This window comes from Schistocerca serialis, chromosome 12 (assembly GCF_023864345.2).
Source record: "Schistocerca serialis cubense isolate TAMUIC-IGC-003099 chromosome 12, iqSchSeri2.2, whole genome shotgun sequence".
Classification (NCBI taxonomy): Eukaryota; Metazoa; Arthropoda; class Insecta; order Orthoptera; family Acrididae; genus Schistocerca; species Schistocerca serialis.
In genome coordinates, this window is record NC_064649.1 from 112616897 (window position 1) to 112628282 (window position 11386).

General features: G+C 45.0%; 1 protein-coding gene across 1 annotated transcript in view; it reads right to left on the reverse strand.

Annotated features, from left to right (window-relative positions):
- The window catches only part of LOC126428152 (constitutive coactivator of peroxisome proliferator-activated receptor gamma-like), a 48518-nt gene extending 40349 nt beyond the window's left edge, over nt 1–8169 (reverse strand). The window contains exon 1 of the mRNA XM_050090061.1: nt 8062–8169. The gene's annotated coding sequence lies outside the window, so the exon portion shown is untranslated. The remainder of the gene's footprint in view (nt 1–8061) is intronic.
- Nucleotides 8170–11386: the final 3217 nt, after the last annotated feature.

An 11386-nucleotide genomic window follows, 5' to 3' on the forward strand; every position in this document is an offset into this window, starting at 1 on the left:
AATTTTTTTATATGTTTAAATTACAGCATTAAGGAATTCCAAAAGATGTCCGATCGAACCTTTCTAGGCGGAGGCTGAGCCAGAAACACAGAATGCCACAAAAACACAGTTTTGCTGTGAAATGCTACAGGACACCCGGAAGCAGTGACAGACAAGTGGTCGGCACCCACAAATAACACAGGTTAAGAGTCAGACTGGGAGCACATCCTACGAGAACTTGTTCACACTATACTCACCACAAACTGTAGACATTCAGGCCGAACATCCACTTGCGGTGGCTGCCAGATGGACGAAGCGACCGACAGGCCCACGTCTTGTTTCTCACACACGCACCTCAATTTGCACAAACATATAGGCCAACACGAACTCTGGACTCCCCTCGCACTGCGAGGCTTGGCACAGTTTATACGAAATTCCTTCAAGGCAACCAGTAACTGCCGCAGGAGTTTCATGATTAGCTAACAGCCCCAGCATAACAGAGATCACACGTGTGCTTACGCCCAAGCCACAACTCCGCCAGTCTCAACGGCCGCCCAAAACCGACTGCCTCTCGCCGTCTCGCATGCCCCAGCCGAAAACACAAAGATGCTCATGCCCGGCTACGCACCAAAGAAAACAAGCCCACCACTCATGATCGACCAGCGATCTGGATCAGTCAGTTTGTGTTGTGTACATAGTTCTGCGTAGTCAGCGCGTACACAACTTTCCCACTAGAGTGCGCCCCGCTAAGCACAACAGCGCAGGCGCAGCGCTCGTCCGTCTCTGCACTACGAGATGGCGCTGCCTTAGAGACAGACCAAATTCTCCTTCCGCCGATCCGCGTATTAATATGTAACGCAGCCAATGAGCTTGCTGCTAACGTAGAACCTTTACTCCTCGCGGATCACACTCGCGCAGTGATACCTGAACGCTAGAGGTATTATAATGAGTGTACAGACCTCTGATTAATTAGTCTGCATTAGTCTGTACCAGTCTACATTAGTCTGTACCAGTCTATAGTCAAGTTTCAGTCTGCGCCTAATAAGATTACCATATTCCTGCACAGAGCCATGAAGATAAATAACCAGACACTTCGTCAAGCATCAGAGATATGTGAGAATATGATTAACGTACCAAGACCAAAGGAACTTCAGATTGTCAATTGTAAACAGCATCCAGAATCAAGTTATGTAATGTCTATGATTTTTATTATTTTAATAAATGTGTGTGAAAATTAATCAAGTTCTGTTTAAAGTTGGTCACCGTCAATCTGCTACTCTAAGCGTGCAAGTGGCATTTCTATCGTCTGACCTAACGGCAGAAGATAAACACGCCACGATAAGACCACGAGACATATTGCTGACACTCGCCTGCTTCGTTAGAGCGACAAGTCAATAATCTGATGGTGTGTGTACCGAAGGTCTTACAGTACGCACACCACAGTTTCTGCACAAAATCGTACACTGGCAAACAGTTTCGAAATTACGGATGCAGCATTGTATTTCTGCACGGGTTTGTCAACGACTTGTTGAATCCATGGCATGTCGCGGTACTGCTCTACGCCACGCAAAAAAAGGTTCACCACTATACTGCGAGACATCCAAAAAAGCACCCCATTGTATATTGCCGACACTCTGAGGGTACGTTTGCACGAGTAGTAATAAAGAAAGTCTGGTGTGATAGGCAATCATTTAGACCCAGCTCTGAGTTGGTGCACTAGCCACAGTTGACAGCATAGTTGATGCCCAGGAATCAGTGATCAGTGGCTTAGCCTCTCTTTACAGATGCATTTTAAAAAGTCCTAAATAAAATGTACTTCGCTGGCACTGAGGATGCTGATGAACTGGCGGCTGGAAGGGTCTCAATGTCTCCCTGCCCCATTCCCTCCCTCACCCCAACCCCGTGATCACGCCACAGGACTGGGTTAATCAGGTGAACTGAAACGGTATAAACAGTCTTTGCTGCTTCAGACCACATCCATATTGTGTCAAACGGTTTTGTAGAGTCCCTATTGGTTTCCCACTACATGTTTGTTGTTGTTGTGGCCTTCAGTCCTGAGACTGGTTTGATGCAGCTCTCCATGCTACTCTATCCTGTGCAAGCTTCTTCATCTCCCATACCTACTACAGCCTACATCCTTCTGAATCTGCTTAGTGTATTCATCTCTTGGTCTCCCTCTACGATTTTTACCCTCCACGCTGCCTTCCAATACTAAATTGGTGAACCCTCGATGCCTCAGAACATGTCCAACCAACCGATCCCTTCTTCTAGTCAAGCTGTGCCACAAACTCCTCTTCTCCCCAATTCTATTCAATAACTCCTCATTAGTTATGTGATCTACCCATCTAATCTTCAGCATTCTTCTGTAACACCACATTTCGAAAGCTTCTATTCTCTTCTTGTCTAAACTATTTATCGTCCACGTTTCACTTCCATACATGGCTACACTAGATACAAATACTTTAAGAAACGACTTCCCGACATTTAAATCTATACTCAATGTTAACAAATTTCTCTTCTTCAGAAACGCTTTCCTTGCCATTGCCAGTCTACATTTTATATCCTCTCTTCTTCAACCATCATCAGTTATTTTGCTCCCCAAATAGCAAAACTCCTTTACTACTTTAAGTGTCTCACTTCCTAATCTAATTCCCTCAGCATCACCCGACTTAGTTCGACTACATTCCATTATTCTCGTTTTGCTTTTGTTGAAGTTCATTTTATATCCTCCTTTCAAGACAATGTCCATTCCGTTGAACTGCTCTTCCAAGTCCTTTGCTGTCTCTGACAGAATTACAATGTCATCGGCGAACCCCAAAGTTTTTATTTCCTCTCCATGGATTTTAATACCTATGCCGAACTTTTCTTTTGTTTCCTTTATGTCACTGTTTGAAGCGTCGCTGAACCTGGGAGCAATGATCCTTGACGCCACGCTTTTGCGACATTAGACAGGATGGTTGTAGGCATCTCCGAGCCATATTTAAATTTTCTGCGCCGCGATAGGAGACTATTACGGGGTAAAGAAGAAGCAGCCCCTTATCTTCGACACGCAGTGTGTAAACAGAAGAAAAAAATAGAGGATCTAATAAAAAAATCAGAGAAATTGCAAAACGGCTTAGACAAGGTATCTGTACGTCGTGAAAAGTTGTAAGTGATCCTAAACAACAAAAAGTGTGACGTCCTCCACCTGCAGACTAAACAAAATTTTCTTACATTTCAGTTGCGTGAATTAGCCGAGCGGTCTAGGGTGCTGCAGTCATAAACTATGCGGCTGGTCCCGGCGGAGGTTCGAATCCTCCCTCGGGCATGGTTGTGTATGTTTGTCCTTAGGATAATTTAGGATAAGTAGTGTGTAAGCTTAGGGACTGATGACCTTAGGAGTTACTGGCCAGAGCGGCCGTGCGGTTCTAGGTGCTACATTCTGGAGCCGAATGCCTCGGGCATGGATGTGTGTGGTGTCGTTAGGTTAGATAGCTTTAATTAGTTCTAAGTTCTAGGCGACTGATGACCTCAGAAGTTAAGTCGCATAGTGCTCAGAGCCATTTGAACCATTTTTTGAACCTTAGCAGTTAAGTCCCATAAGATTTCACACACATATGAACATTTTTTTAGTTACGTGATAAAGCACACAAACTTAAAGGCTCTCGGATCAGGTAATAACCTGGGGATTACTGTTACAAACAACATAAACTGGAACTATTTTATAGGTTTCCTTTAATTTACGTTTGTGGTCACAAACTTTTTGTTAACAGATTACCGGTTTCGGTCTTTAATGACCATTATCAGATCTGCAGCAAAAATGGAAAAAAGAAACATAAATACACTCGCAAACTGTATACAGCTGAAGAACAATACATAGACCATAAAGAAAAATAGTACTGCAATATTTACATTTGTGCGCTTTAAATATGAAGAGGGATACCTGTTTCATAAAAACAAAGTCTCAATGTACTGCAGCCATAGTGGCATTGTCAAATGTTAAATGCGGAATCAGCACCAGCATCGTCAAATACATATAAATAACATCACATGCACGGGTCATGTTGTCAGTAGTACTAGGGTTTAAAACAAGCTGCCGTACAGTAGCCACAAGATGTTTGTGCTGTAAGTTCACCAGATGTCGCTAATGTCGCCATACACTAGTTTTCAATAATTAATTGAAACAGCGAAAATAAAGGGGGATACGATAGTTGAAGTCTGTAATAAGCTTATAACGAATAAAAGGGATTACGGTAATAAAAAACAATAAAAAGAAGAACACGACAAAAGTAATATTGTTAAAAAGAGCAGGAGTTAAGACACAGCGGTTGACATGTGCTCTAGTGCCAATATTCTAGATAATGATGACTAACTGAAAACCTCAGCTGCCGACAGGTGTTGTTGATACACCTCGATGTGGACAGCTGAAAATGTGTGCCCCGACCGGGACTCGAACCAGGAATCTCCTGCTTACATGGCAGACGCTCTATCCGTCTGAGCTACCGAGGACACAGATGAATAGCGTGACTGCAGGGACTTATCCCTTCCACGCTTCCCGTGAGACTCACATTCCCAACTGTCCACAATTTTACATATGTATTGTACCTGTTCTTTCGAGAACAAGTTACTGTCTTCGTATATGTAGTTAAAGGCCACCCAGCCATTGATCATCGTCTGTGCGAATGCGCACAGGTTGCCTAAACTCTTACGGGAATCGCCAAAGCGTGCGCGAGTAATGAGTGGGTGGGCAAATGTATATAAGGTACAATACATATGTAGAATTGTGGACAGTTGGGAATGTGAGTCTCGCGGGAAGCGTGCAAGGAATAAGTCCCTGCAGTCGCGCTATTCATCTGTGTCCTCGGTGGCTCAGATCGATGATGTGCCTCCTGACACACCTTCTCACCTTGACGCGCACGATGGCTATGAGGATTCAGGCGGCTTTTGGGTACTATGTGTGCCTGGGACAACTCTTTAAGGTACAGTACAACACGCTTACCCTCCCAGCGCGAGAGGGGGCCGTTGGTTTAGTGAACGTGCACGAGAAGGCGCGTGCCATGTATATTAATACTATGCTCAAACGGTGGCGCAACAGGAATCACTCGCTTACGGGGACGATCATCGAAGAACTCGTACCCACATCGCATCTTCCTCCAGTCAGTGTCGGCCATATATCGCCCCCTTTAACGTATGTGCGCACGTTCCTCGTGGAACACAGTTACGTTCGAGAGCGTTTACCGACGACCCGGCAGTCGACATCGAAGGACGTGTACCATCTGCTTCTTCGACAGATCGCCCGGAATAGGGTGGAACGCAAACATCCAGCTGTTAATTGGCACGTGGTGTGGCGCACGGTCCACCACCCCCACCTACCTACATCAGTCAGAACAACATGGTACATTGTCGTCAACCGAAAATACCCTACAAATGATAAAATGTACGCAATACATTTGGCGGATTCGCCCTTGTGTCAGCAATGCGGCGTGCTGGATACGGACGACCATCGGCTGGTCTGCGGCGAGGCATTGGCTGTCTGGACTCTCGCAAGAAAGATAATAGCGTTCATGCGGCGCACTATCTATAAAGCAGTCTGTTCTGACATAGTCTTTTTTCCAGAGGAAACGTATTTTCCGCGACATAAGACGAACGCAGTGGCGTGGATCACAGGTATGACGGTCCATTACATCTATAGAGACACACGTACGAACTTACTGAACGTCCTGTATTACTGGCAATACTTGCAAGATGGACACACAAAACTATTACGGCTACAAATGTACAAGGACTGGTATGCCAATTTCCTGGTAACGGTTTTTGCGGACCCGCCATATGCTTGGGGTGTGCCGGGTGCGCAAAGATGAGCGGCGGTGCTTTCGTTGTGAAACCGACCAAGTAATGTGATCGACTAAGAACACTATGCAAGTATGCGACCTACGAAAAACACAGACTTGAACAGTTAGCAAATGGATGTACTTCAAATTTTGTTTTCATATCCATAAATACTTTTCTTTAGGTGCCGGAGGTGGCCCCACTTTGGTTTTGTTGTTATTTCATGCTGCATGGTAGGACGGCAGAGAGGTTCCTTCCCGGACAGTTATCATGTGTCAGGACGTACTATGTTTATTTTGTGAATAATAAAGTTTTCTGTTTCTCCTACCTTCCTTCATATAAAATAAATAAATAAATACATAAAAACTTCTCACTCCCAAAAAAAAGATGGTAGAGCACTTGCCAAAAAAAAAAAAAAAAAAAGTTGGTAGAGCACTTGCCCGCGAAAGGCGGGGGTCCCGAGTTCGGGTCTCGGTCGGGCGCACGGTTTTGATCTGCCAGGAAGTTTCATATCAGCGCAAGAAAAAAAAAGAAGATGGATAGAGCGTCTGCCATGTAAGCAGGAGATCCCGGGTTCGAGTCCCGGTCGGGGCACACATTTTCAGCTGTCCACATCGAGGTATATCAACAACACCTGTCGGCAGCTGAGGTTTTCAGTTAGTCATCATTTCTTCCAGGGAAAAGCTGCACGGTCATCAACAGTAACTGTTCTTTCGAGAACCAGTTACTGTCTTCGTATATATTCTAGATAATGACATAAATGTTAGACACCGTTGATAGTGCACCGGGTAATACTAAACAACCATAAAACAAATCGCTAACGGAGCCACAAATGAAAGAAAACATAGTGCTGCACATAATCAGCGCCCTATTTAGCGCAAATTTTATAGGTAATATTGTGGGGAATGCGAACCAAACGCTGCGTTCTTTCGCAAAAGTCTTAAAAAATGCAAAGAATCTACTGAAGAGAGTGCCTACACAACACTTGTCCATCCTTTTATGTGGAACTGGATTAACGCAGGACGTCGAATAAATTCAAAGAAAGGCAGTTCACTTTGAACTATCGCGGAAGAGCAGAGTGAGTTTTACGGACGTGATAAGTCACTAATACAAAGGCAGTTTTTGTTGCGCCGTTCTGTGGTACAGGATTTCCCCACAACGTCCAACGCTTGGGTGCTATTCCAGTGCCGTAGTGGGAATGCAGGGGCAAAATAAGCTGAAGATATGAATTGAAGCGTGTGTTGCGGAGGGCACCTGTCTCGGATGGTTCGTGCAGTAGTGTTCACTGTAGAGCTGCGCTGGTGTAATGGTCAGCATTTCTGCGTAGTGAGTGAGAACACACAGGTTCGAATGCCGATCGTGGTACAAACTTTAATTCATTTCTTCAGCGGCAGTCATTATCGCTGATAAAATATTTTGTTGACGCTCATTCACGTATGAACAAGCGACGTTCGTAATAAAATTAGACAAGTGAAGAGTTAGATTTTCGTTTTTCCCAAGTGGTACTGGGGAGTGGACCTATCAATGGTTAGTCTTGAAACTGGATCTATGAAGCATTTTCCAAACACTTGAATATGAATTGCTGAGTAGTCATTAGTCATACAGACGTACACAACACCGAACGCCTGGGAAAGTGGAGGTTGTGTACACACCTTCAGGTCAGAAAGCAGTTCAGATTTCGACTAGGACGAATAAATAGTTACAACGAGGAGGCGTAGGACCTTAAATACGGACTACATAAAGTACTGATCGAAGTATGAAACAAAGCATGGTCACATTATATTATACCACAGAATGGCTATCTCTAAGCCAGCTGGAAGACACTTCATAACATTAAACTTTAGTCAACACAAAGATCGAGAAAGTTGCGAAAATTACAAAGAAACTTAATTACAGATTATAGTACTTCGGAATCAAATGGTTCGAATGGCTCTGAGTACTATGGCACTTAACTTCTGAGGTCATCAGCCCCCTAGAACTTACAACTATTTAAACCTAACTAACCGAAGGACATCACACACATTCATGCCCGAGGCAGGATTCGAACCTGTGAGCGTAGCTGTCGCCCAGTTCGATACTGTAGCGCCTATAACCGCTCGGCCATCCCGGCCGGCACTTCGGAATCACTTGCAAATGTTGGCTACTAGTTTTTTCCTTCACTGTGCCAAATAGCAAGAGACAGGAATGCTCGGTAAATGAGTGACGAAAACGTGGAAGATGTTGCATTTATGTTTATCTAACTAGGCAGAAATATGTAACCTTAGCGGTACTTACGAGTTCCTTGGTTGGTCTTAAAAATTGGCAACAGCCCCCTTCGACACTACTCCACAGCACGCTATTTGTCTCAGCTGCAGTTAAAGATGGTCACTGACTCCGTCTGCAATTCCTCTTCTGTACTGACGTACCTCTTAACTTGACACCAAACAGCCGATTCGAGGCGTATCGTGCAGTTATATATCTGCCTACTATCTGCTTTGTCAGTAGATAATTCGTATTTGTCGTGTTATCTAGGATAGGTAAGTAAATCGCTCCGGTTGCATGATTGCCACTGAGCAAAATGTCTTGAGTACTTTGCGGAGAAGAACTGTTGTCGAAGTTGTTTCGCCGTTGTAAAACACTGATGCCTATGACAGAAAAAAGTTGCACCGTTCTGAGGAGGGCGGTGACGATGTGTAGCACGCAGGGACAGCATCATCAGAGGTTGGCAGCACTGCTCAGTGGTTCCCCGGCTAGCTTCCGGGCTGCTCGGTTACGTGGAACCCAACGTATCAGCTGAGGCTGACGCAAGTGCAGATAGTATACGGGGGACGGTGTCTTTCTCTTTCAGCAAGAGCAACGTGAGAAATCTTCATAGGCGAGTGTTGACGCTCCACGAACTACACTTCTAACACTACTGGCCATTAAAATTACTACACCAAGAAGAAATACAGATGATAAACGCGTATTCATTGGACAAATATATTATAAGAGAACTAACATGTGATTACAAATTCACGTAATTTGGGTGCACAGATCCTGAGAAATCAGTACTCAGAAGAACCATCTCTGGCCGTAATAACGGCCTTGATATGCCTGGGCATTGAGTCAGACAGAGCTTGGATGGCGTGTACAGGTACAGCTGCCCATGCAGCTTCAACACGATACCACAGTTCATCAAGATTAGTGACTGGCGTATCGTGACGAGCCAGTTGCTCGACCACCATTGACCAGACGTTTTCAATTGGTGAGAGATCTGGCTAGGGCAGCAGTAGAACATTTTCTGTATCCAGTAAGGCCCGTACAGGGATTATCTTGCTGAAATGTAGGGTTTCGCAGGAATCGAATGAAGGGTAGAGCCACGGATCGTAACACATCTGAAATGACTGTCCGTTGTTCAAAGTGCCGTCAATGCAAACAAGCGGTGAGGGGGACATGTAACCAATGGCACCTCATACCATCACGCCAGGTATTACGCCAGTATGGCGATGACGAATACACGCTTCCAATGTGCATTCACCGCGATGTCGCCAAACACGGATGCGACCATCATGATGCTGTAAACAGAACCTGGATTCATGCACCCAGGTTCGTCGTCGGGGACACCATCGCAGGCGATAGTGTCTGTGATGCAGCATCAAGGGTAACCCCAGCCACGGTCTCCGAGCTGATAGTCCATGCTGCTGCAAACGTCGTCGAACTGTTCGTGTAGATGGTTGTTGTGTGGCAAACGTCCCCATCTGTTGACTCAGGGATCGGGACGTGGCTGCACGATCCATTACAGCCATGCGGATAAGATGCCTGTCACCTCGACTGCTAGTGATACGAAGCCGTTGGGATCCAGCACGGCGTTCCGTATTACCCCCCTGAACCCACGGATTCCATATTCTGCTAACAGTCATTGGATCTCGACCAACGCAAGCTGCAATGTCGAGATACGATAAACCGCAATCGCGAGAGGCTACAATACGACCTTTATCAAAGTCGGAAACGTGATGGTACGCATTTATCCTCCAGACACTCTGTGACCAAAATGGTACTGAAACAGAGGATGACAGACTAAAGGCCTATATACTAAATGTCTTTTTCCAAAGCTGTTTCGCAGAGGAACACTGCACTGTAGTTCCTTCTCTAGATTGTCGCACAGATGACAAAATGGTAGATATCGAAATAGACGACAGAGGGATAGAGAAACAATTAAAATCACTCAAAAGAGAAAAGGCTGTTGGACCTGATGGGATACCAGTTCGATTTTACACAGAGTACGCGAAGGAACTTGCCCCCCTTCTTGCAGCGGTGTACCATAGGTCTCTAGAAGAGCGTAGCGTTCCAAAAGATTGGAAAAAGGGCACAGGTCATCCCCGTTTTCAAGAAGGGACGTCGAACAGATGTGCAGAACTATAGACCTATATCTCTAACGTCGATCAGTTGTAGAATTTTGTAACACCTATTATGTTCGAGTATAATGACTTTTCTGGAGACTGTAGGAATCAGCATGGGTTTCGCAAAAGAGGGTCGTGCGAAACCCAGCTCGCGCTATTCGTCCACGAGACTCAAAGGGCCATAGACACGGTTTCACACGTGTTTCTTGACTTCCGGAAGGCGTTCGATACAATTCCCCACAGTCGATTGATGAACAAAGTAAGTGCATATGAACAATCAGACCAATTGTGTGATTGGACTGAAGAGTTCCTAGATAACAGAACGCAGCATGTCATTCTCAGTGGAGAGAAGTCTTCCGAAGTAAGAGTGATTTCAGGTGTGCCGCAGGGGAGTGTCATGGGACCGTTTCTATTCACAATATACATAAATGACCTTGTGGATGACATCGGAAGTTCACTGAGGCTTTTTGCGGATGATGCTATGGTATATCGAGAGGTTGTAACAATGGAAAATTGTACTGAAATGCAGGAGGATCTGCAGCGAATTGACGCATGGTGCAGGGAATGGCAATTGAATCGCAATGTAGACAAGTGCAATATGCTGCGAATACATAGAAAGATAGACCCCTTACCATTTAGCTACAAAATAGCAGGTCAGCAACTGGAAGCAGTTAATTCCATAAATTATCTGGCAGTACGCATTAGGAGTGATTGAAAATGGAATGATCATATAAAGTTGATTGTGGGTAAAGCAGATGCCAGACTGAGATTCATTGGAAGAATTCTAAGGAAATGCAATCCGAAAAGAAAGGAAGTAGGTTACAGTATGCTTGTACGCCCGCTGCTTGAATATTGCTAAGCAGTGTGGGATCCGTACCAGATAGGGTTGATAGATGATATAGAGAAGATCCAACGGAGAGCAGCGCGCTTCGTTACAGAATCATTTAGTAATCGCGAAAGCGTTACGGAGATGATAGATAAACTCCAGTGGAAGACTCTGCAGGAGAGACGCTCAGTAGCTCGGTAGGGACTTTTGTCGAAGTTTCGAGAACATACCATCACCGAAGAGTCAAGAAGTATATTGCCCCCTCCTACGTATATCTCGCGAAGAGACCATGAGGATAAAATCAGAGAGATTAGAGCCCACACAGAAGCATGCCGACAGTCCTTCTTTCCACGAACAATACGAGACTGGAACAGAAGGGAGAACCGATAAAGATACTCAAGGTACCCTCCGCCAG